Source organism: Lissotriton helveticus, chromosome 7 (genome assembly GCF_964261635.1).
Source record: "Lissotriton helveticus chromosome 7, aLisHel1.1, whole genome shotgun sequence".
Lineage (NCBI taxonomy): Eukaryota > Metazoa > Chordata > Amphibia > Caudata > Salamandridae > Lissotriton > Lissotriton helveticus.
This window is the reverse complement of record NC_136068.1, coordinates 141,284,818-141,309,740: the sequence shown is the minus strand read 5'-3', so window position 1 is coordinate 141,309,740 and position 24,923 is coordinate 141,284,818. Positions and strand designations below refer to the sequence as shown.

Sequence of the window (24,923 nt, the reverse complement as noted above, 5' to 3'; positions counted from 1 at the left end):
GTGTAATTACCAGCTATCCCATTAACGCCTTTAGAGGCCACTGAACGCCCATTTTCAGCGCGTATGATATGAAAAATACATGGTGTGGATTGGTACTCAAACAAGATATCGGAGAAAAAATATTGTGTGGACAAAATATTGTGTCTAAAATATACAGTTGATATGTACATTGATAGCATGGTGCTGATGGAAATAATCTATGTAAAACTCGAACTGAAAGTACATAGTGACAAATCAATCGGCTAGTAAAACGGTCGACGTTTTGACCCCTTAATAAAAAATGTGTCAGGGTCATCATCAGGGCTAACAAGACAATTGAAGCAATCTGCAAAAAAGAAAAAAAGCCAAGCTAAACAGTATATACCCTGTTGTTACTACACCTATCTTCCTCCCTGATGTCACTATCCACTTTCACTACGTCTGATTTGGAGCACCTGCTATTTGCTTTATCATCTGATATGGTAAATTTAATTATCTGTTTACATTTATACGGTTTGAACTTAAATGTGAACCCAAACTTCCCCCCCACAGGGTAAAATAAATGGTTTTGCATTCATTGACCCAGGTTCCCAGGGCTGCGCCTTTATTTTTTTGTCACCGCCACATGACCGCACCTGCAGAGAATTCCATCTGCATATTGTGAAAACCTTAAACTTTTAGCTTTTTCTCCATATAGACTTTAACCTTCAGTGAATTTGGATCCCTTTATAACTTCATCTGAAATTTAAGGAAAAGACAACCTTTCCCTTGCTTGTAAAATGAATAAGCCATAACACAGGTTAGAAACACTGGGGTATAAACGAGAACCCCATTTTTATTTAAAGGACATGTTGTAAACAGTACTGGCAAAGTTAATAGGTCTTGTCTTTGAGACCTATTGGCTTTGGCACTGGGTTTAGCCTAACAAGAGAGAAAACAAGCATTTGCAATGCAGTAGGTCTTGCATTTGTGAGAGATAGAGCTATTAGCGTTCTAATTGGGAATGTTTTTTACGTATGCGTTTTGTTTTAGTGTAGTAGATGAATGTGAAGTGGAATAATGTGGGTGGTATTGGAATTGATAGTTGTGGAATTGTGTGTAGTGTATTTGTGTTGTGGAATTATGTGGCATGGTGAATAGATAGTGGCGAGATCTACAGAAAATAGACAAAGGAAGATGGAGAGGGATAGGTAGTTTGTGTAGGAAGCGGTTCTTGAACTTGAGACACGAGCAGACATATGTTTGCAAGAAGGATAGAAAGATAGGGAGAGAGCATGGCATAGATGCATAAGGAGGGTTGATTTTGTGTACACACATAAGGTACCCTAGGAAGAGGAGGAAAGTGTGGGTTTGAGGGATGGAAACTTTGAAAAGCTATGGGATAGGTACTGTGTTTGAAGCCCTGAAGTTAACCATATGAGAGAGGCTGGAAATGTGTGAGAGAGAGCGTGAGAGGGTGAGAAAGAGTACGAGACAGAGATAAAGGGGCAAGTAGATGGGACACCAGGGGGGAGGCGAGAAGTAAAATAGTGTACAGCATGAGGAGGTAGAGAAAGGTAGCATGTGTGAGTAGGCAGGATAGAGTGGAACTAGATAGTGCGAGGGAGGGATGAGAGCGGGCAGTGGTATTGCGAGATGAGAGTGGGTAATGGGAGTGTGCGAGCGATGGGGGAAGTGGGTATGTAGGGGAGAGATGACTGTGTCTACGTGTGACAAACAGACTGGGTTTCCTCAGTGCCACTCATAGAATGCAGCAGAGAGTATATACATGCTAAATTGGTAGTGGACTACTGGTTGTTGCACAAGTACATAAAAATGCCTGTTTAAGAATATAATTAAAAGACAAATCAACGTTTACATAAAAGCAAGAGGCTAAAACATTAGACCATTTCATTAAAAAAAAAAAAAAATACGTGTCACGTTTTACCTCTGTTTAAAACCATAGCAGATAGGTAACCATTTACTGTACATATCAGGTTCTCTAACAAGCACCCACAACTGCACAGGTTAAAAGTAGGGATTGTTGATCAATCAAAAAAGACGTGCCGAACAGGTTAAAGCTCCATACCTTGGCATTTGTTATATATAATGACGAGTGCGTGAAGAGAAAATCAGATTTCTTTAAATGTAACAGCACTGTATTTTTCAGCCTCACGTGAACTTGTTTGTGCGCGTTTGGTAAACCACTAATTGTACAAATACACGCATGCTTGCGCCTAAAAATTCAAAAGCTTGCTGAGTTCACACTGAAAGGCTTGGTGAATTCACAGGCAAGCCTCCACAAACAAATGTTATGTTTTTAAAATGAGAACCTCCTATTTACCATGAGTTCTATGAAGACTGTTTGGCATTGCCCGCTACAAGCAGCACAACCTCCTCGTAAGAGTTGAGGCAGCATTTGCAACTGTTTAAACAAGAGATGCACATGCTGGTGATATATGGTGGCAGTGGCAACCCTCTTCCCCCCTCACAGCAGCCTGCTAGAGTTCAGCGGACAAGAGTATGTGAATAGAGCGGAAAGCCAGCTACGGAAAGAAAACATTAGGAAAACACAATAAACCAATGTTTTTAAGCAGCTTTCCATAAGCGAGCTGTCTAGGCTCGACGAAAACATGACCCATGTTGTAAGATTTGTGATAGAACTGTTAATTTCTTCAATACTAGAGAACATACCGTTTTCAAAAAAGGCGATGCATACCAGTTTTAAAAAAAGGCGATAAGACGCAGCCAGGTAATTATCACCCCATCAGCCTGATAGACACCCCCCAAAAAATATTTGGTAGGCTGGTTTTAAACAAAATTCTTGATTGGGAATGTAATAACAAGATCTTATCCCACTTGCAGGCAGGGTTTAGAACTTCGATCAGCACGGTCGACCAGGTGCTGCATTTTGCTATGCTGTACTGGAAGACCGTGCTGATTGGACATGGAAGTTTATATGCCGCTTTTATAGATTTAAGAGCGGCTTTCGACCTGGTTCCTCTTTCTACTTTATGGAGAGTGCTTAGTGGCATGGGTTTGCCAGGGCCTCTCTTATCGTTATTAAAAAGACTCCATGAGCAAAATTATGCACAGATCAGGTGGGGAGTCCAGGGAATGTTACGCCACAGTTCCCAGTGGAAACTGGAGTACGCCAGGGCTGCGTCCTGGCACCAACTCTTTTTTCCTTATATACTAATGATGTGGCAAAGATTTTAATTGACTCCAATATTGATGCACCGATCCTTGCTGGAGCAAAAGTCCCTATTTTAATGTTTGCCGACGACTGTCTTTTTAGTTTCAAAAACTCCCAGCGGGCTTCAAAAGGGCTTGAAGCTTTTTGAAGATTTTTGTACCGCTCGGGGTTTAGAAGTAAACGTGCAGAAATCAAAGTTTATGACTTTTAACGCTTCTAAATCTTTTAAGGGTACTGACTGTGAACATGAATCAGCGTCCTCTGGAAAGGGTCCAAGCCTTTACTTATTTGGGTGTTTGCATTGACCGCAATTTGTCCTGGAAACAACAAATTGATCTGGCCACCCTAAGACATAGGCAGTTAACTGGAGCACTGTGCCTAGAACACCAGAAGTCTCTCACTAAGCCAATATCTCCGGTACTGGCGGTCTATAATGGTAAAGCAGTCAGCTCCGCCCTGTACGGGGTTGAGATATGGGGATGTGAAAGCCTTAGGGGATGTCAATCTCTGAAAATTCCTTTTTAAGGAATTTAATAAAACTACCTCAGAGTACCCCTATGAATCCCCTTTTTTATGATCTAGGGTTATCCCCAATAGCACTTATAGCATCCTTTCGTCCAGTTTTATACTGGAGGAGGATCTGGACCACGCCGGAACTCGAGATTTTTGCAAGAGGCCTGCTTGATATTATTCATAGTGACACTTTTCATAAGATCAAGTGGTAGAGCATGTTCGGGGCATTTTGATTAATATGGGCTTGCGGAATCTGTGGGAGGATCCTACAAATTCAAGGTTTCCCCCTAAGAAGACTCTAAAGACTTTGTATTGGCAGTTTGTGGCCTCTGGGGCTTATAGGTCTATTGACCCTGGGTCCTTGACTGGAATGTTTTTAGCCATTAAGGATGTGCCAAATCTGGAAACCTTTTGGGACGTTATCTCAAAACCTCTTGATCGTAAATTATACTTTCAACTGAGGATTGGGAGCCTACCAGTAGGGGCATTCACTAGTAAGTGGTCTCAGGGGGCTAAAGAGGTTTGTCCATCATGTTCAGCTCGCCCGGAGACTATTGGACACCTGCTTTTTGAATGCCCAGTATACACGGAGCACCGAAGAACGTGGCTTCGCCCAATGTGCAGGTTATTGGGTACCGACCGGTGGTCGGTGGCAGTTCGTATCATCCGTTCCTGTACTGATATGACAGTTTGTATAGCTATGGCAAAATACTTGGGCTGGGCCTGGACTATTAGAAGTAGAATGCTCAAAGATTAACATGTAATCACCGTACCGAAATCAATTTTTAATTATGTATATACTTAGATAATTATATAGATGAAATGGATTTAACTGTATAATGAACTTTTGGGTTTTATATGTATATATGTACAGATTTAAAAAAAAAACTTTATTTATATGTCTAAACTCTATTTGTATGTACTGTTTGCTTTTATGACTATCGTCGAATAAAGCCGGTCTGAACTGAGAACATTGAAGAGAGAGAGATTCCATATGAAAAATCAGCAATGATTTAATGCTGTGCTAAACGCACATTGTGCGGCCCATGTGTATTTTTAGGTCGAGCAGACGTACTCTCAATGCGTGAGCATTGAGAGTGTCTGCTACAGACCTAATGTGACCCGTATTCAGGAGAGTGGACACGACTCAGACGCGCGCTTTTGCAGTCTCAGTTTTGACCGCGGGAGCGCGCGTCTGAGCCGCGCTTGCGCAGAGTAACTCACAGCCAGCCCCCACCCCTCTGCATGCACGCATACACACAGGCGGGCGCTCACACACACACGCTGCCGCCCCCCACCCACCCCTCTGCATACACACAGACACGCAAGCACGGAGCCCCACTCACCGGACACATCCAGCCCCCACCCCTCTGCATGCACGCACGCACACACAGGCGCGCGCGCGTACACACACACATACACACGCTGCAGCCCCACTCACCGGGACTTCTACTCCGCAGGACTCTTCCGACGTCAACGGGCACAGGGACACCGGCACTCCGCTCCTTGGCTTCCCGGGCGGACGCCGGCTGCACGCAGGGCTCTCCTCTCTCTGCACCGGAGCCATGCGCCAGCCACTGCAGCCTGCCTCCTGGGAAGCTCCGGTCGCGTGTCCGGCCCCGCCCCCGTCCCAACAAAGGTTGCCTGGCTTCCTGTTGAAGCCGGGCTGCTGCGGTGAGTTTGCGTTTTAACCCTTTCCTGTCTGTAGACACATCACCCTGGGCACCGCGTCAGCACATAGGACTTCGATATGTGTAAAAGTTGTGTTTTATTTTATTCGCCCGCTTTTCTGTGCTGACACTTCCTTGTTATTTTACTGTAAAAGGCATACTGTGCAGTGGCTATTGACCTTGCATGATTCTGGGATGCAACTATGATGCTCTCTTCTGGCAGTCAGAATTAGTTTCTTTTGTTCACAGGTCAGTACAGCAGTCAAGAAAAATAAAATGCATTATGTTTAATTATAGCCACTCCTAAATAAAATCGCTAAGGCTCGCATTTCGAGTAGCAAAAGCAGTTACCATTACTGCCGTGATTCTGATCGCCAGGAACGCCGTGTATGTTTAGTTTTTTTTTCCCTCTTAACCTGGAGAGTAATCTCTAAGTTAAAGTCTGTAAAGTCTGTAGGAGAATTTGGGGATGTGATAAGGGACTAACGAGCCTCGAGAGAATCACATTGAAATATCTTTAGTAGTTTGCATACTAATGTTCAGGCATAATAAAGCAAAACCGGAAACTGCTCGAAGACCTTCAGCAGTAGCTTATGCATGCTAATAACAAATGCCCCATACAGCTGCCACAAGCACACAGTCCATGAGCGTCCAAGTGATACTTGATGAAAAATGTCTTAACAGGTAATGGGGGAGCTGTTTAGCCAAAGTCCTTATTTGCTGGATTCATTGTCCGATGGTAATTTTAATTGGAAGCCATGGAATGTAATCCAGCCCTACAACTCACTGACTCTCCCTCCCACTCACTGACTCTCCCACCCACTCACTGACTCTCCCACCCACTCACTGACTCTCCCACCCACTCACTGACTCTCCCACCCACTCACTGACTCTCCCACTCACTCACTGACTCTCCCACCTACTCACTGACTCTCCCACCCACTCACTGACTCTCCCACCCACTCACTCTCCCACCCACTCACTGACTCTCCCACCCACTCACTGACTCTCCCACTCACTCTCCCACCCACTCACTGACTCTCCCTCCCACCCACCCACTCACTCTCCCACCCACTCACTGACTCTCCCACCCACCCACTCACTGACTCTCCCACCCACTCTCCCACTGTCCCGCTCTCCCACTCTCAACACAACACATATTGCATTACAAATGCAATAGGTGTCACATTTGCAAAAGTTTAAGCTATTGGGATTGTAAATAACAATGCTATTAATGTATCCATTTTCAAAACCAACACATACAAAAATATTGTCATTTACAATGCCAATAGCTCAAACTTTCCTAATGCGAGACCTATTGCATTGCAAATGCTTGTTTTATTATGATGCTAGGGGGCCCGTTCATTTAATAAAGACGTTCATTGTAGTAAGAAAACAAAACACTTTAGGATTATTTCTAAAGTAGCAAGGAGCAGATGGGTGAATGTTAAAATGGGGAGAAGCACAGGTTCGACCAATGAGATTGGGTGTTGCACAGCCCTCCCCTCCCTGCAGGGCTCCAGCAGCTGAAGAAACCAGTGGCTGGCAAACAACCGATACTCCGGAGCGGCCCGGACTAAGAGACAGATGTGCCCTGAGGCCACTGTAGAGCGGTTAGCAGCGTTTTACAACAAGCCAGCATAAAACAATTTAAACTTAAATAAAGGGAGGGGGAGATGAATGGTTGAATTAGTGCCCTCTGTAAAGCACTGCATATCTTCTGAAAAAACAGGATTAAGGTATAGAAAACACAGAAAAATAGCAAGAGGAGCAATCAGAGCGATAGAGAAAAAAATATGTCGACAGTCAGGGAAACAAGTATACAGTAACAAGAATGACTTACTTTAAAACGCAGTACATGATACGAGTAGCCCTTAAATTGTCTTTATCCATACTACTATTATAAAGAGAGAACTGAAACCTTTGAGGCAGGTAAACTCAAGAAGTACAGCACCAATCACAACACCCAATACAGCATTGGAAAGGGGAGTTGCAGCAGATGGACATAGGCTATACAGGTGGCCACCATCTACATTAGAAACGTCAAAGAACCTTAGGGGTAAAGTAGTCCCTTGTGGGCGTGGGCATTGGCGTGTCGAGGGCGTGTTTGTGGGCGTGTCAATCTACACACATTTTACTTTGTGGCCAAAACCGTTGTCAGGGGGGCGTGGGCGTGTCAAACTACACACTCAGAGGGCCGTGGTCGTAGCCGTGTCAAAGTACACACATTATACTTTGTGAGAGGGGCGTACCACAACAGCGTTCTCAGAGGGGCGTGCCACAAATTTTATAACAAAAAATGACCGCGTCATTCAGTAGCGCGCCTTTCCATTCACGGGTTATAATCACTTCTCACACGTCCGTATAGAAGACACAAGGTGCACCGCATTCACGCAAATTGCCATTCAGGCGGCGTTAATAAAATATGTTGAGAAGCAACCTTTGTGGGCATAAGCGTTACTGATCTCAACCGGGGATAAACGCAGGCGTCTCAGAATGCACACGCCTACACGTCTCAGAATGCACACGCCCACATACAACAACACTGAACAGCACGCACACCTCACGACGTGCACGAACGCTAATCTCACTGTGATGAGATTAGCGTTCGTGCACGTCGTGAGGTGTGTGTGCCCTTCAGCGTTGTTGTGTGTGGGCGTGTGCATGCTAAGACGCCTGCTGCATTGGAAAGCGGTGGGGTAGCATTCGGTTAAGTTTGCCGTCCTTCAGGTAAATCTTTTTTATACCCGGACAACGTCGGGACGGGCAGCTAGTTATTTTTATAAAGTGCTGACGCTACCCGGGACGTCTTCAATGAGCCGCCACATCCACTCATAAATCACTGAATTTTGCAGCCGGTTACTCAGCTCCTCCACTCAGTCTGAGTACAGGTGAGGTGCCTCAGTTAAACGCCTTGAGGGCATACACGCAGTGCTTGTCCGCAATGCATCAGAAATCAGCAGAGAAAAGTGGCAGGCTCCTTCAGAAAAGCGGAGACCCCCGTCTGCAGTCGAGAGATATACAGTAAAAAAGAAAGGTGCGTAGCTGCCATGAAAATCAAACGCGGCGTGCCGCACCACAATACATTTTTTAAAAAAAAGGTATTTGGGTGAGTCTCGCTATGAGAAAGTTGCGCGGCCGACATTCAAACTCAAATGTAGCATGCTTCAAAAAGGTTGGTGAGCTGCGTGTAAGAAAACAAAAAAATGCAGTAGCCGCCATGGTTAAAGGTGAAGCGTGGCTTGACCCGCCGCTTTGCTTGGATAATGTAATTAGCAAAATAATGCTCACAAACTGTAAATAACAGATCCTGAGTAACAACACATGTTACACAGGCAGTCTTTATGGAAGGGTACAACAGGTGAACAGATGGTACTAAGGAGGGACTAGGAAAGATTATTCAAAGAAACAAAAGCATTTTGAAAAGATAGTCAAAGGAGCCAATTAAGAACATGGGTGGAGCCTAATGCCCATATTCCGAATACAGCATGTCTCGAAGAGACAGTGCAAGCACTGCCTAGGTGAGACCTAAAAAAGTCTGGGTCGTGAATGGGCGCATTATTTTGTAGGCACCCGCACTAAGCATGCGTGGTCACAAAAGGACTCCAGCAAATTTTTCTCTTTGTTGTTTACTGATCTGAGTTGGATAGGTAAACAAAAAGAAAGAAAAAAGCAGCAGGTGTGGGATAGCAACACTGAGGTGGTGTTGGAATCACGGAGGGTGGAGAAACAGGAGGGTCAAAGCTACACAGGGGCATGGGGGGTGGAAGCAACACAGAACGATAGGGTGGGGGTGCAACGTGGAGTTAGGTGGGAAGGCACAAAGGGGAGAAAGTCTTGCGGTTGGGTGAGAAGCACACAATGATGAGTGGAACACTGAGGTGGGGCATGGAGAATCCCAGAGACAAAGAAAGAGCAACACAGGCACAGTGGGGTGGCTTGGGGGTAGGAATTAGTAGAACAGGGGAATGACTAGAACACACACACACACTTGTGGAGTGCTTAGACAAAAAAATACATTAGCACCTGAAAAGTGAGCAGTGGAAGGATACAACTAATGCATCCATGCTCTAGGGATGGGACAAATGCATGAAGACAAATTAAAGCCCACACAAGTTAAATAAGAAATAAGCAAAAGAAAGACGGTAAAGCCAATCAATGGCTCAAAGCCCACTGTAAGCTGACAATACATCTTGCAACAGACAGTGCATGTGCCGTCCTGAGACCTAAAAGTGACAGATGCGTGCGAGCTGCCAAATCATGCACTGCATGGTGTCATCTTTAAAGAGAAATATGGGTGTAATGTTCATTTCTCCCCATATGCCCAATTTCTATCATTCTACTGGGCCTAGGCAGCAGGTGGGCGCACATATGCCTACAGACAGGCAGGCATGCCAGAGAATCTCGAATATTAAAATAAACCAGAAAAGAATATCTTCTGCTTTATGAAAACTAAAAACCAAAATAGATAGTGAGGGTATATCTTAGACAACTAACAAGGCAGACCTGCTTCCCAGAAGCTCCATTCTTGTACCAGTCTCCTCACCATCCTATTCCACAGAGTGCCACACGCCGGCATAAAACCATTGTACTTCTTCAACAACTTGCCTGCAGTCAATACAAGCCCTTGCCTGGGTAGCCTGGTCTGTGGGGTCTAAGGGAGAGGGGGAGGAACAGTTGGCTGGATGAAAGGAGGGCCTGGGATTAACTCTATGGTTCAGCACCCTCAGCAACACCCAGCACTTTTGGGAGAGGTAAAACTGGGGATACAATTTGGCCTGAGGAGGCAGCAGCGGATGCACCCAGGAAGATATGGGGAGCTGCCACAGCAGACTTTACCATGCTGAGTGCACCATGGGAGGCGGAGCTCAGTGCCTGGCAGCCTGGGGAGTAGTCACAGCAGAAAAGAGCATTGTGCCACTTGTCATGGGGAGCGGGGTGTAACCTAAGAGAAGAAGCATTCAGGGCGACCAGAGTCACGGGTAAGGGGACTGGCCAAAAGACACAGCAGCAGACCGAACTGCAGGGGACGGTCTTAGGGGTACAGGCTAAGGGGTGATCGTTATATAGTTAAGAGGATGACTGAGGCAGAAGTTCAAATATCCACACTAGAGGACATGGTCAGTGAGTTAAAAATCATGGAGCCTTCAATTTTTGCCACTTTAAAAAACCTAACAAACAGGATTGAAGACGCAGACGTTGGAGCCCTGCAAAATAACCTGTGTTTTGTGGGCTTGCCTGAGAGGGCAGTACTTCACAAATATTTCTGATACAATGGTAAGGCAGATCTTTCCAACATATAGGCTGTCTGCTGGCTTTATGATCGAGAGGGCAAATAGGACACTTGTCACTGGGCATCCTCCAAATGCACCAGAATGGCCACTCATAGTTTGCTTCCTGAGTTGAAGACCAAGACACAATCCTGGGAGCGACTAAGGAGTTAGAGTCAACCTCTGTTGATGCTCATAAAGTAATCATTCCAAGACTACACAGACTTATGCAGCAACAATGCAAATGATTTGAAAAGGTAAACAGAAGGTCTGGGTCATTTGTATGTCTCTCAGTCCAGTAAAGCTCAGTCATTTTCTAGACGTAACAATTATTTTTCAAGTTGCTGTGCAGACCTGGGACTTGGTGGAGAAAATGAAAGAAGTCCATAACCATCACAAAGTAGATCACTCGTAGGATCACTACAGTGACTGACAGTGGACACATACCCAGGGAACGACGACACAAACCGAGTCAGAGGCTGTGCCCCCAGCAAACTTGTGAACAACATGGACCTCACAAAACAGTGAACCAACAGAGCTATTGTACTGACAGTTAATACCCAGACATAGAGCGCACGCAAACACAAGACTGGGAGACATGAGGTCCAGTGGACTCTCGTAGCAGGTAATGGAACAGTGCTTCCCAGAGGAAACAACAAAAAGACAGCTCTATTGATGATACATAGCAACGACAGGTCCAGTGGAGCAGAAGTGGCTAAGGTACACACACCGATGAGTCACAGAGTGAGTTAATGGAACAGATACACTAACTAATGGCACACAGATAGTGAGGGAGGAGGGTTTGTTATTGATCTTCTGTATTTGTATTAAGAAGATCTGTCACGATGAGAGGTGGGGAATGACTTGATCGGACACCAACATGTGACTAGTCTGGCTAGGTTTGTGTGACATGCCTCATATTAATTAGTAAAGGGAGGACACTGAAGTTTGTAAGATTTATTCATCGAAGTATTACTTCTTATTTTCCTCACAGTGAGGATTGTTCCTTAATAGAGAACACTCAGTCTAGGCAGATACTTGAACATGAGCCACCAGAGAATCTATTTAAACCAATGCTACACCTTAGCAAACTGAGCATACACCTTAATGTGCTGGGATGGCCTCACGAGGTGTCATGCTTCATCACGACTCTCCACGCTCTTTAAAAACCTGGTTTGATGATGAGTGAGCCTATACTTGGAGATCAGGGAGGCACTTCTAACTATGAAGAATGGACCAGAGACATAGTAGAACTAAAAAACAATGCGATATGCTAAACTGACCTTTATAATAAATTGAATACCACTTGGTATTAAAAACAAACCGTGGAGCAAACCGTGGAGAAAAGGGGAACTCAATCACCACTCAAACCATCAACAAGTTTCTGCCTGTTGGCTCATGCGAGCCCATGGAATTCTTCAGGACGAAACCATAAGACTCCTGATTAGCACACACCTCTGTAAACCTACTGGCAATGGCTCCTTCCTCATCTTTGTTCATTGGGTGGAAGGAGCCAATGCCAGTAGGATTACGGAGAGGAACGCACCTTGATGATTGTATGACTATAGGGGCTCCTACGCCCTTCCTCCAAGGGGCCAAGATGACCACAAGTTGGAGTACTTGGGGACCTAAGTTTTGTTGGGGCAGACAAAGGTAAGCCCAATACTGTTAGTGCCATGTACACAGGTGTGTGCTACTCAGGGATACCGTGTTTCTGTCCTGAAGAAGAAAATAAGTTACTTACCTGTAACTATGGTTATCCTTCATAGATTCACATGCCTGAATCATTCCCCGTCATCGAGATGGGAGGCCCACGGTAAAATATTCAAGCAGTGACTTAAATCCTCAATAGGCTATAATGGTCCTAGGCCATCTCATTAGCAACCTATCCATGTCCTTTTTAAAAAGGACCAAATGTTGGCATACAGCCAATCAGCAGTTAGCACCCTCTAGAACACTCCCAGCAGGAGCCAGTTCTCTTCAGATTTTCAAAGCACAAGTGGGAAGTAAGGATCCCAATATTCAATGAGAACTGGCTCTCTGGGGAGGAAGGTGGGTTGCATGTGAATCTATGAAAGATACCAATACTGGATAACAATAGTTACAGGTAAGAAACGTATTTTCTTATCTAGTATTGGGGTACCTTGCTATTCTGATTCAGGCATGTGAATCTATGAAAACAGGACCATGAAACTATACTGTCGTTCGTGGACGGTGGGAGACATGAAACCTTAAACTCCCAATATTATGGACATATACCAGAAACCATTCTAATAATTGTTTGAAATCTAGTATGATGTGCAGGAGATAAATCTTTCAGATACACTAGCATCCACATATAAAAAAAAAAAAACGTCAAAACAGTAATAACTATATATATCTATACTGTCACTAAACACTTCAAAAGATGGTCTAGACAGCAGGGACTCTATGGTCCAGTGGAAGGCTAGCAGTAGCCGAAACGCGTAGGCCGTCCCGATTTTGCACATGGTGTGTATAAAATAAATTTTTGATAAAAGAAACTTACCTGTTGTGCCGTGACTTCCGCCAGGATATATATATATATATATATATATATATATATATATATATATATATATATATATATATATATATATACTCCCTCTCACACCAAGGAAAACGAGTCACTCTTACAGCGGGTGCTTTAGACCGCGTTGGTGTCCGCGGTAATATAAAATAGCTCCAAATCCCAAAAAGATACCCAGCCGGGTTAATTAGGACAAAAAGCACTCCCAAGCACGACAGTTGCTTTCAGCAGGGGTAGGTTTATTTCGATAGACGCGTTTCTGGAGATGGAACTCCCTTCGTCAGTATTTACATCAGTGCAACCAAAAACTGAATCCTTATCTAGGTTTCCCATAAGTCATGGGCATAAACGAGGGACTAAACAGACGCCTCATGAGCGCCATCTTGTAATGTGCAAATACATCAAATAACCAAACATTGCTTGTACGCGTGTTACACCATAAATTAAGCTGTGTATCGGCAAATTCATCATCCTAATAATTACCCACATCACTTAAATACAGACAATCATTGATATTCGTATTGCAGGGTTAAGATGACCGAAACTTCAACCTATCTATCACATAATTCATCAATGATAGATACATCAGGAAGATCAGGAAAATCTTGCCGTGGATCGGCATTGGCAGCCCATAAGGACTGCCCACTTGGGGTGGAACTAAGTATCAAGCAATGTATTATACAAATATTAACAAAAAGTTAATAAGAGTGACATCATACACCCCGAGCCTCAAATTGATTTTAAGAACCATCTAAAAATATACTGAATGAATCATCATCCAATCAATATTAATACAGATTACATATTTCACATATTTCACTTTCACGTCATTATCAACCCAAGTGTGAAACCAGTTCTTCTCCCATGTTCAACCCCTTAGGTGCTTTGGTTTCTAAGTCTATGATATAATGGGACTCGAGTCTCCTTAAAGCAAGCAACCTATTGCCCCCTCTAGGATTTACTTCTACTCTGTCCAAACAGAAATATCTCAAAAGGTTCCTGTCACTGTTGTGTTTAATGGAGAAGTGGCGTGCCACAGGATAAGTAAAATCCTTATTGGCTATTGCACGCATGTGCTCCAATATCTTCAATTTGACAGGATTGATCGTACTTCCCACATATCTCAACATGCAAGGACATACTAGGCAATAAACTGCATGATCAGAGTGACAAGACATGAATTTACTGATCTTCTTCCCTCTGTTATGTCCTGGGACCTCATAGTGCAAGGTTCTTTTACTTGCGGAGCAGGCCTTGCACTTTCCACACGGAAAGAAACCCTGGGCTTCCTTCAGCGTGCCCTGTCGCTTCTCAATGGGTCGAAGGTAGCTATGGACCACTTGGTCGCGTAGTGATCTCGCCTTCCTGTATGTAATTAATGGCATGTTTGGTATATCAGAGCCAATAATTGGGTCTGCTTTTAGAATATGCCAATGTTTAGCCAATACCTCACGCAATTTGTGGGAGTCCACAGAGTAGGAAGTGATCATGCGAAATTTGCCTTCTGTGCTGGAGACTGTTTTTTTAGTGAAAAGACTAGATCGAGAAACGCTCCTAACTTTCCTCAGGGTCTCTTTTAGAACATGGGGGCTGTATCCTCTTACCGCAAATCTCTCCATACATTCCTTGGCTGCTTCCTCAAAGGAATCATCTTGGCTGCAATTGCGCTTTAACCGCAAAAGCTCCCCATATGGGATGTTAATTAATTTGCCGGGATGACTACTGGACGCGTGTAAAACGCTATTTCCGGCAGTCGGTTTGCGGTACAAATTAGTGCAGATGTGCCCATCCCTGATGCTCACCTCCAGGTCCAGGTAATTTACCTTTTCCTTATTGATGTCCCCAGTGAATTTCAAATGGAATTCATTGTCATTGAGCAGATTAATATACTGTTTAGCTTCCTCAATAGTACCATTCCATACCAGGAACAGGTCGTCAATGTACCTGCTCCATAGTATCACCTTAGAATTCCAGGGGGACAGTCTGGGGGCCCAGGCTACCTGCTCCTCCCACCAGCCCACGAATAAATTCACGTAGCTGGGGGCGAAGCAGGAACCCATCGCCGTACCAGTCAGTTGGCGATATATGGTATTCTGAAAGAGAAAAATGTTATTGCGTAAACAGAATGCAACTAATTCTAATAGCATCCTATTATGCATTGCAAATTTCAACTCTCTCTTATTGAGGAAGTACTCTATGGCAAGGAGACCCTGGTCATGATCTATGCAAGTATACAAACTTGTTATGTCCAGGGTGATCAGTATATAGGATGGTTGCCAGTTCAAAAGTTCCACCTTCTCTATAAAGTCCGAAGTGTCCCTGATGTATGATTTCAGAGACAACACAGAACTGAACAGATGGTGGTCTAGAAACTTGGAGAGGTTCTCCGTCAGTCCTCCCATTGAGGAGATAATAGGTCTCCCAGGGGGGTCTCTAATGTCCTTATGGACCTTGGGGAGATGGTAAAAACAAGGTAACACAGGGTTGGTGGTCTTAAGAAAAAGATATTCATCCAGATCAAGCATCTGTTTATCGTGCCATTTCTTAAGTAAAACATAGAGATCATTTATGCTGGATAAGTAATCTGGTTTCTTTATTGTGGCATAACAGGAAACATCCTGCAGTTGCCGCATGGCCTCTGCCACATATTTGGTCCTGGACATGACAACAATGTTGCCTCCTTTGTCGGAGGGTTTGCACACTATGGTTTCATCATCCATGATGGACTTAATGGCTACATGCTGTTCCTTGGTGGTGTTGAATCGAGTCTTCCGATTTTCTTGAGTGGTTCTCATGGTCATCAGATCCCTGGTGACTATATCGGAAAAAATGTCGATCGAATCCACCGCAGTCTGTGGAACAAACTTGGAAGCCAACTTGAAATTACTTTTAGGTGCAGTTTGTTCAATATCAACATTGGCCAGTCTTTGGGTGAGAGTATTATCAGTTGTTTCCGTTTCCATGTTGCCTTCTAGTCTCAAATTGTGTAATACTTCACAGGCAGTGAGATCATTGACAGTTAGGAGATCCGTGTCCTTTTTATTCTGTCTTAGATGCTTGGCTTCTTGAGCTGTGGGTTTGACTTTATGAAACTTGTGCAGTTTGATCTTGCGAACAAATTTAAACAGATCGATCCGTGTCTGTGTGTACTCCATGCTTTTACTTGGACAGAAAGTCAATCCTAACTTGAGAACAGACTCTTCTGCTGGAGTTAGTGGTCTATCCGAAAGGTTCACTATGGTGAGTTGTTCCGAAGGGCCTACCATCTTCCCCTCCTCTGGCTCCTGGTGACCCTCGGAATTGGTTTGCTCTTGACGTTGCCGTTGCCTCTTCCTCTTCCCCTTCCAGCCCCCTCGTCGGGTTTGTCTCCTGCTTCTGGGGGTTTGTTCTTGCCATCCCTTAGCCAACTTTCTCGGATGACCTTGAACTCCTGCTGAAAAGGGGTTTTCTTAACTGGGGGTTCGGGAGCAGTGGTTGTCCCTGTCGTTTCATCCCCAGATAACTCACTGGCAGTGACATCGGAGTCCGAAGTTTCCACTCTTACTTCTTCGGTACCTTTAGGCATCTGATCTTTCCTGGCAACTGGGGACATCAATAAGGAAAAGGTAAATTACCTGGACCTGGAGGTGAGCATCAGGGATGGGCACATCTGCACTAATTTGTACCGCAAACCGACTGCCGGAAATAGCATTTTACACGCGTCCAGTAGTCATCCCGGCAAATTAATTAACAACATCCCATATGGGGAGCTTTTGCGGTTAAAGCGCAATTGCAGCCAAGATGATTCCTTTGAGGAAGCAGCCAAGGAATGTATGGAGAGATTTGCGGTAAGAGGATACAGCCCCCATGTTCTAAAAGATACCCTGAGGAAAGTTAGGAGCGTTTCTCGATCTAGTCTTTTCACTAAAAAAACAGTCTCCAGTACAGAAGGCAAATTTCGCATGATCACTTCCTACTCTGTGGACTCCCACAAATTGCGTGAGGTATTGGCTAAACATTGGCATATTCTAAAAGCAGACCCAATTATTGGCTCTGATATACCAAACATGCCATTAATTACATACAGGAAGGCGAGATCACTACGCGACCAAGTGGTCCATAGCTACCTTCGACCCATTGAGAAGCGACAGGGCACGCTGAAGGAAGCCCAGGGTTTCTTTCCGTGTGGAAAGTGCAAGGCCTGCTCCGCAAGTAAAAGAACCTTGCACTATGAGGTCCCAGGACATAACAGAGGGAAGAAGATCAGTAAATTCATGTCTTGTCACTCTGATCATGCAGTTTATTGCCTAGTATGTCCTTGCATGTTGAGATATGTGGGAAGTACGATCAATCCTGTCAAATTGAGGATATTGGAGCACATGCGTGCAATAGCCAATAAGGATTTTACTTATCCTGTGGCACGCCACTTCTCCATTAAACACAACAGTGACAGGAACCTTTTGAGATATTTCTGTTTGGACAGAGTAGAAGTAAATCCTAGAGGGGGCAATGGGTTGCTTGCTTTAAGGAGACTCGAGTCCCGTTATATCATAGACTTAGAAACCAAAGCACCTAAGGGGTTGAACATGGGAGAAGAACTGGTTTCACACTTGGGTTGATAATGACGTGAAAGTGAAATATGTGAAATATGTAATCTGTATTAATATTGATTGGATGATGATTCATTCAGTATATTTTTAGATAGTTCTTAAAATCAATTTGAGGCTCGGGGTGTATGATGTCACTCTTATTAACTTTTTGTTAATATTTGTATAATACATTGCTTGATACTTAGTTCCACCCCAAGTGGGCAGTCCTTATGGGCTGCCAATGCCGATCCACGGCAAGATTTTCCTGATCTTCCTGATGTATCTATCATTGATGAATGATGTGATAGATAGGTTGAAGTTTCGGTCATCTTAACCCTGCAATACGAATATCAATGATTGCCTGTATTTAAGTGATGTGGGTAATTATTAGGATGATGAATTTGCCGATACACGGCTTAATTTATGGTGTAACACGCGTACAAGCAATGTTTGGTTATTTGATGTATTTGCACATTACAAGATGGCGCTCATGAGGCGTCTGTTTAGTCCCTCGTTTATGCCCATGACTTATGGGAAACATAGATAAGGATTCAGTTTTTGGTTGCACTGATGTAAATACTGACGAAGGGAGTTCCATCTCCAGAAACGCGTCTATCGAAATAAACCTACCCCTGCTGAAAGCAACTGTCGTGCTTGGGAGTGCTTTTTGTCCTAATTAACCCGGCTGGGTATCTTTTTGGGATTTGGAGCTAATATATATATATATATATATATATATATACACACATACATACATACATACATACATACATATATATACATACATACATACACAAATATATAGTTATCTACATATACATATATTTTGTATCAGCATTTGCATATACATTTTCAGACAAACGCAATACTGTTGAAATAAAGAAAAAGCTCCTCTTCTGTCAAACAAAGGAGGCTGACCTTAACTAAAGAGACGTCGCAGCACCGCCTGCCCAACCGCTGCATCTTCTTGTTATGTAGATTGCAGACAGTAATGCTTTGTAAACGTGTGGACATTCTTCCATGTCGCAGCACAGCATATTTTGTCTAACATAGCTCCAGGAAACAGCTGTAGATGCAGAAATTGTTCTTGTGGAGTGTGCCTTAACCCTTGCTGTCAGGGGCTTGTTAGCCTTATCGTGACCGAACTGAATCGCAGATGCGACCCATCTAGCAATCGTAGCCTTTGTTACAGCTGTTCCTTGTTTTCCTTGTCCGTAAGCAACCAGGAGCTGATCTGTGTTTCTTAACTCTTTTGTTTTGTATAGATAGAACTTCAAGCATCTCTTGACATCCAAAGTATGCAGTGCCCGTTCTGCTGGGCTGGATGGATTTGAAAAGAAAGATTGCAGTATCACCGGTTCGTTGAGATGAAACTGTATTGGTACCTTTGGCATAAAATCGGGTTTGTCCCTAAAGTTACATTGTTTTCAGTGAAATGTAGAAAAGGTTCTTTGATTGTAAAGGCTTTTATTTCACTCACCCTCCTTGCAGAAGTGAGAGCTAGTAAGAGGGATACTTTCCATGTGAGAAACTTAAGTTCTGCTTTGTAAATTGGTTCAAACAGTTGTCTCATCAACTGCGACAGCACTACATTAAGCCTCCATTCCGGAGGAGGCGCATGCACAAGGGGAAATGTGCGGAAAAGTCCTCATGAATTGTTTTACAACACTAGATGCACAGAAAGAAGGAGCTTGAGGAGATCTCATATAACAGGAAATTGCAGCCTTTACTGACGAGAAAGAAAGACCTGATCTTGCTAGTGAGACGAGATATTGCAAGATTTGCTCAGCAGGCGCTTGCAGTGGGTGAATGTTATTTCTTTTGCACCAGAAAAAGAATCTTCTCCATTTCAGAAGATAAGTTTTGCTAGTGCTTTCGGCACGGGACTTAGCAATGATTGCTCTACACTTGCGTTATATTTACCTTCCTAAACTCCAGGAATTCAGGACCCACACGTGCAAATGAAGAGTGTGTGGATCCGGATGATTGACTTGGCCCTTGTTCCTAGATAACATTGTTGAGGACGGTTGCAGGCAAATGGGTTTCGACTAACAGCAGGAGCAGTTCCTGGAACCAGTATTGCCTGGGCCAATGTGGAGCTATCAGGATCAGACAACAACCTTCTGATTTCATCTTGCTCAGTACTCTGGGAATTAACAGGATGGGGGAAAAAGCGTAGGCATATATCCCCGACCATAGCAATAAAAGGGCATTCCCCTTGACCCCGGTGGAGGGAACCTACTGGCATAGTACTGGCATTTGGAGTTCTCCTTTGTCTCGAAGAGGTCCAAAGTTGGTTTCCACCATTTTCAAAATACCTTGTCCAGCTGGGATTGATCTAGCTCCCACTCGTGGCAACTGGACTGAGACCTGCTCAACGTGTCTGCTAGGGTATTGTGCAGACCCCGACATGCTCTGCTTTTAATGTGATCCCCTGGTGTGTAATCCATTCCCATAATTCTTGCGCCTCTTGGGAAAGGGTAATGGATTTTGTTCCACCTTGCTTGTTGATATAGTACATACTGGTGGTATTGTCCGTACGCACCAACACTGAAGAACCTGCTATTCTCGGCAGGAAAGCTTGGAGAGATAGCAAAATGGCTTTTAGCTCCAAGCGGTAGATGTGCTGTGTTTTCTGTGCTGAAGACCATTTGCCTTGAATTTGGAAGTCCTATAGATGACATCCCCAGCCCTCCATGGAGGCGTCCGTTGTTAAAACGAAATCTGGGGTGCTCTGTAGGAAAGTCAGGCCTTGAATGAGATTTGATGCCTGGAACCACCACTGCAGAGTTTTCACCATCTGTGGAGTGATTCGAACTACATCTTCGAAGGATCCCGAAACATGTTGCCACCGTTTCTGTAGCTCCTCTTGAAGAGGCCTCATTTTCAGTCTGGCTAGAGGTACCAAAATTATCGCCGAGGAGCAAATCCGGAGGAGCGATTTGTACCTTCTCACCGAAACAGATCCCTTTTCTGATATTGTCTTTGCAAGCTTTTGCAGATGTAGTCGCCTCCACGGAGACAAGAACATTTTGCCCTGAATGGTGCCTAAGGATGCTCCAAGAAAAGATATATTACTTGAGTTGGAAGCAGAACCGATTTCTCCCTGTTTAGGGTATGTCCCAACATTTCTAACAACGGATGCAAGTTTTCTTCTTTCGATCAGCTTCCTGCACAGTTGCTGCTTTGAGCAGCCAATCGTCGATGTACGGACATACTTGAAACCCCAGAGATTGCAGGGTCGCTGCTACTGGCGCCAGGCACTTGGTGAAGATTAGTGGCGCTGATTTGCGTTCAAACGGGAGCACTTTGAACTGATTGTGGGCATCAGTCACTGTGAATCTTAAAAACTTTTGGTGTTTTGGATGAATTGGGATATGGAAATATGCATCTTCCATGTCAAGGGAAGTCATGAAATCTCCTTTGTTCAAGCAACCCAGGATATCCAAGAATGTGACCATCCTAAATGTCTGCTTCTTGAGAAACTTGTTGAGATTTCTTAGGTCCAGAATCGGCTTCCATTCTCCCGATTTCTTTTTTATTAGGAAAAAACTAGTATAAAAACCCTTTCCTTTCAGGGTGACTGGCACCTTCTGTATATTATCCTTGAGAAACATCGCCAAAAGTTCCTTTCGTAGTAAGTGAAGACAAGCGGGCGGGGGACCCTTGGGTGGGGTGGTTGGTGGCCGCTGAAGAAATTCTAGAGTGTGACCCCTGGTGACTAGGTCCAAAACCCAGCGATGTGATGTAATTTTCTGCCACCTTTGCACGTAACCGGAAATCTGTGCACCCACAGGTAGTGAGGGAAGATGGGACTGGTAACCCTGACATGCTCATTGGTTTCTGACTGAGTCACTGCTTTGCTGGGGTGCTCGTTTGCAGTCTCCCAGGCGAGAGAAACCAGCCGTTGAAGATTGCCGATACGATGGAGGGTTACAAGATCGTCAATACGGGGATTAGTAGGTTTGATATTGTTGAGCTCTTTGGTATTCTCCTTTATACGTGGCGAGTCCTCACCCTCTAGCACCTCTGAAAGGCACTCTCCTGTACTGTAGAGCTCCCAAAGACTTTGTGGTGTCCGTATCATTTTTGATTGCCAATAGAACCTCATTAATCTGTTTACCGAAGAGTGATTCACCGTCAAAAGACATGTCTAGAATCTATGCTTGTACCTCCGGCCTAAAAGTTGTTGTTTTTAGCCATCCCTGGTATCGAAGTACGGCCGCTCTTGCTAACTGCCTAAAACCAGTGTTTGCTACAACAAGGGCACAGTTGATTGTCTCGGAGGCTGCACATTCACCCACCAGCAGAATTTTGCGGTCATCCGGTCTATTTTCCTCCGGGATGAGGTATAATAACTCTGCCATATCAGACCAAATTTGGTGTTCATAGCCGCTGATAATGGCTAGGGCATTTGCTGCTCTGATTATCACAGCTGCCATTCAAGAGAACGTTTTTCCAAGGATGCCCATTATACGCCCTTCCTTATCTAGGGGGTGGTAATCGGGGTAGCCGGATACTTAGACAGCCTTTGTGCAGCCTGGGAGATGACTGAATTTGGCTTCAGATGTTCAATAAGGCACGATGGGGAGTCATCTGGTGCCCTATATTACTTTTCAACACGAGGCAACACCAGTGGTACGGATGCTGGTGTTTTCATGATTCTGATGTCCTCCTGCCAAATATGGTCGATAATAGGAATTGAGCGCACCACATTTTTTCTGGCCTCTTTGAAATCGTAAAGGAAACGTTCGGTCTGCTTTACTGTCATAGGTAGATGGAACCTGTTGGCTGCTCTTTGCATTAAGTTATGAAACCCCCCTATATCCTCCGGAGGAGAGTCTGAAGGAAAGTGCAGAGGAGGAGATGGTGTCGTAATAACGTAATCGTCCCCAGGAAGGGGAACAGATGTTGGATCTGGCAGTTCACCTTCCTCAACCTCTTCTTCTGAAGAGGAAGAGTTTTGTGCTCCTGGGGCGATGGTCTCCGAGCCTTGTAAAAACCCAGAAGTGCTCGGTAACTGAGGGCCTGGTGTATCTGTAGATTCTTCTGCTTGAGGAACGTGGTTTACAGATTGATTTGGTTGAGGAGGGAACCTTCGCCTATAAAATCACAAGACATGGCATGCAGTTCCTAGATTAATGAAGGTGGCAGGTGGGCCTAGGGTGCGGTCTTGACGGAAGTCAAACTGGTAGCTATGCCGTGGAGCCATAAACCCCTGTTGGTAATAATGCGCCTCTCCTTTATAATAGTCATCCTCCTCATCATCCTCCTGGCACTTTACATGGAGCTTAGGTGACTGTGAGCTATCCCATAGAGGCTGTTGTCGTCGTCATCATCATCATCCTCAACGTACCCTCCCAACAGATGCTATTGAAGCAAAGGTGACACCTTGCTGTAATCTTGCATAAATGGGTGTAAAAATTTCTTTGTTACTCTAGTAACCTGAGTTATTCTGGTCGACGGGGGCATCGATAGTGCAGAAACCGTAGGTAAGGAAACTTCCTTTGTCAACGGTATCTTCGTCGACGGTGTCATCGTGGATGGAACCTTCGTCGACGGTGTCTTAGTCGAAGGAATGGTAGTCAACGGAGAAGCGTCGACAGTCTTCAACTACGATAATGCTTTCACCGAGACTCTTGTAGAGAGGATAAGAGACTGAATCGCCATCGTCGTAATTGTAGCCGTTGACGATGTCACACAAATTGTCACCGACGAGAGAGAGATTGACGTCGACTATGGCTTCTTCAGGGATTTTTCACTTACTGGATCAGAAGATGAAGCTCTGGGGCGAACTTTATCCTTACTTACAGGTGTAGAGGGTACCGACAACTTCAGTTTAGAAGAATGTTTGGCAGTCTTCTCCTTACTTGAAGCCCTTTCCTAGGAACATTTAAAATAATTTTTCCCCTCACTTGAGGATCTGCCCTGAGATCTAGCCCTCTTGTGGGATGTTAAAGCTCTATCTTCTTCATCAGAAGAACGAGACTGTTGTTTTGTGGTTTGGAGCCACAATAACAATCTTTCCTCTCTGTCCTTGAGGGTCTTGTTAGAGAAGGTGCAACAAATCTTACAGTCTTTCACCTAATGCCTGGGATGTAGGCAATAAATGCATTCTTTGTGTGGATCATCCACATGCACTCTTTTCCTCCCACAGGTCTTATAAGGGCGGAAAATGCCTTTTTTTGTCCGACATGAAGTCCAGAATTTTTGAGTAGAAGAAAAAACTGAGTAGCACTCCGGAAGACTCCCTTCCACACGACATGAGGTGTAAATCGGAGGAGAACTGGCTCCTGCTGGAAGTGTTCTTGAGGGTGCTAACAGCTGATAGGCTGTATGCCAACATTTAGTCCTTTTTTAAAAAAAGACACGGATAGGCTGCTAATGAGATGGCCTAGGGCCATTATAGCCTAATAAGGATTTAAGGCACTGCTTGAATATTTTACCGTGGGACTCCCATCTTGACGACTGAGAAGGAGTCAGGCATGTGAATCTATGAAAGATACACCCATACTGGATAATGCCATGGACTTGCACAAGCCAACAGGCAGAAACATGTTGACTGTTTGAGTGGTGATAGGGTCCTAGTTCCCCTTTTCTCCACATTGGATTTTAATACCAAGTGGTATTCCATTTAATATAAAGGTCAGTTTGGCATATCTCATTGTTTTTTAATTCTACTATGTCACTGGTACATTCTTAGTTAGAAGTACCTCCCTGATCTCCAGGTGTAGGACTGCTCTTCATTAAACCAGGTTTTGAAGAGAACGAGTCCTATGATGAAACATAAAGCCTGGTGGTGTGTGAGGACATACCGTCACATTTTTGCGTATGTCCAGAGATAGGCTGTTGTATGGTGTAACACTGGTTTAAATAGTTTCTTGGGTGGCTCAGTTGTGTTTAAAGGTTGTGATTGGAGGCCAGCTCAGCCTCTAGTTCTCGGTCACAGATAGTGTCCATGGTAAACTGTGTAGTGATGAGACACTTAAACACGCCACAATGTACCACAACAGATGAGGAGGGGATCCTACTCCGAATACTGAATGTCAATGGGCCTGAACACAATCAAGGTGGGAGGCTGAGCTACAGACTATAAAGAGATATGTTCAGACATTCTTCCGTTTTAAGAGACCAGTTTACCAGGCATTCCTAGGCAGATGCAGATTTGGGCTGGGTCACCATGCAGGGACGAAGGGAGCA

General features: G+C 44.4%; 1 protein-coding gene across 1 annotated transcript in view; it reads right to left on the bottom strand.

The window, feature by feature from the left end:
- Positions 1-24,923, bottom strand: part of KIF3B (kinesin family member 3B) — a 136,016-nt gene that overhangs the window by 83,111 nt on the left and 27,982 nt on the right. The window lies entirely within an intron of this gene.